We start from the raw sequence: 2,055 nt of genomic DNA, 5'->3' as shown, positions 1-2,055 counted from the left end.
GCTCCCTCCGGGCTCGCGGGAGGGGGCGCCCCCGGCCTCCCGGCCCGGCCCTTCTCCCCGCCTGCGAGGCTCGGGCCGGCCTTCGCGGCGATCCGACGGCGCAGCGGAGCTGCGGGGCCGCCCCGGCCCGCGCCCCGGGCATCGGGCAGAGAGCCCGGCGCCCCGGGCGGTTCTAAAGCGCCCTCCGCCGGCTTTCTCCGCTCTCCGAACTCCCCTCCGCCTAACTTTTCTCGACACTGGCCAGGCCTCGGGGTGACAAAGATGGAGGTCTTCCCTTTTGTGGGGACCGGGCGCCACGGGCTTGCTCCGAGGCTGTGGCGCTCCAGTCCACCGAGTCCCGGCACCAGGCGACCGTACCGGCTCCGCAGGCCCGCGGTGCGCGCAATCTATGCGCTCTGGGGCATGACCCGGGTCAGGTCCGGCTCTTGGGACCCCAGTGTGCCTCGCCCTCCGCCCAGCCTCCTCTCAGCTCAGGCACGGGTCTCGGCATCCGGAGACGGGTGTGAGAGCCCCGGAAGGACTCTACAGGACGGGCGCGCCGGCCCACGGACTCACTTCTCTGGCTCCCGGGAAGGGCAGAAGGCAGGCCCGGCGCCCCGCGTCGCCTCGGCGGTCCCGCTGAGCAGTCCGCACTGGGGTGGGTGGCGGCTGCGCCCTCTCTGTTCTGCGTGCTCTCGGTGGAATGAGGAAACAGCTTTGCTCCTGGAAAGTAGTAGACACAATCGGGGGACTTGTAGATTTTGCTTTCTATCAGAGTTGTGCGTGTCCGTGTGTTTTACCCCGGACGGATCCGTGTGCCTGGTGGCTGAGCAACCTTGGGGGGCTCCTAGTGGCCTGCTGCTAACTCCAAAGTGTGTTCCCACGGCTCCAAACCCAGACGCGTCCCCGTGCCTCCTAGCTCCTGTTCATGCTGTTCCCTCTGCCTGGAGTTCCCTTCTCCTTTCCTCTCCTGGTAAAGGCGTTCTTTAAGCACCAGATTGGAAAGACTTCCCAAGACCCTCGGGTACCATAAACCTCTCTCTTCCTGGATGGGATCCTGGAGCATGAACACAGACCTCTGGCAATGCCAATTTCCCTCTAAGCTGCTTATGCACCTCTCTTTCCTCCATTAGACCGACGGCTCCTTGAGGGCAGTGATAGCCTGTCTATTTCAGTGTCCCCAGGGCCTAAGGACGTGTAGGATGCATTTGGCTGAAGGGAAGTAATTATTAGGCGCCATAGATAAGTGTTCCCAGGAGAATGACAAGAATAACAATCGTCCAATATATGTTATCTCACTTAGGACATGTATTTGTGTGTATAATAACAATCCGAATAGCTCACACCTACTGAGCACCTCAGTGGGTGCTGTTCCCATTCCAGGCACTTGCCACCCGCACAATAATTCTGTAAGATAAACTGTACTGTTATCCCCATTGTATAACGGAAGGAAGCAAAACCTACAGAGAGGTTAAGGAACTGGCCTAAAGGCACACACAGCAGATGAGGCCAGCTACTGTCTGTTGGATGACCGAGTCCCGCAAAGCCTAGGCACCAGGCAATCTCTACCGCTGTGCTGACCATTCTCCGTGCAGACTCTGGGCAGCGTGGGTGGTGGACGTCTGCATTCGGAAAGAACCACTCCAGCACTATCAGAAGCTAACTGTGTAGCCTCATGAGCTTGTCAGATCATAGACAAGCCGGGGCTAGTAGCCCTTGATAGTTGGGCCATGACTCTCTCCAACACAGGGAGGTTCTAGAACAATCCCAACCCACCTAATCAAGGACATGGGGCTTGGTGTTGAGTCACCCCTTTCTGGGGAAGACTGGTCATCACAGAAGGACTACAATGCGGGCGGAGGGTCTGGAAGTGACTTGTCGATAACACCCACAGCTCCCATCATGTGGCCGGTATCATGCCGAACACTGGGCCCGCTTTATTGTATCGAATCCTCACCGCAGTCTCCACATCATCCCTATTTTAGAGGTGAGAAAAATCAAGTGACCTGCCCAAGATCACAAAACTAGTGACTGACAGTCAAACTTGAACCCAGACCCGACAAGTCCGAAGCCTGT

At 58.4% G+C, this 2,055-nt stretch overlaps 1 protein-coding gene across 2 annotated transcripts in view; it reads right to left on the bottom strand.

The window, feature by feature from the left end:
• Positions 1-699, bottom strand: part of NBL1 (NBL1, DAN family BMP antagonist) — an 8,119-nt gene extending 7,420 nt beyond the window's left edge. Inside the window, exon 1 of one of the 2 annotated variants that reach the window (XM_034645497.1) lies at positions 556-699. The gene's annotated coding sequence lies outside the window, so the exon portion shown is untranslated. Of the gene's footprint in view, positions 1-357; positions 503-555 lie in introns of those variants that run through there. The other variant, XM_019795749.2, reaches the window with a different exon arrangement.
• Positions 700-2,055: the final 1,356 nt, after the last annotated feature.

Source organism: Ailuropoda melanoleuca, chromosome 2 (assembly GCF_002007445.2).
Source record: "Ailuropoda melanoleuca isolate Jingjing chromosome 2, ASM200744v2, whole genome shotgun sequence".
NCBI classification, from domain to species: domain Eukaryota; kingdom Metazoa; phylum Chordata; class Mammalia; order Carnivora; family Ursidae; genus Ailuropoda; species Ailuropoda melanoleuca.
This window is presented reverse-complemented; position numbering and strand designations above follow the sequence as displayed.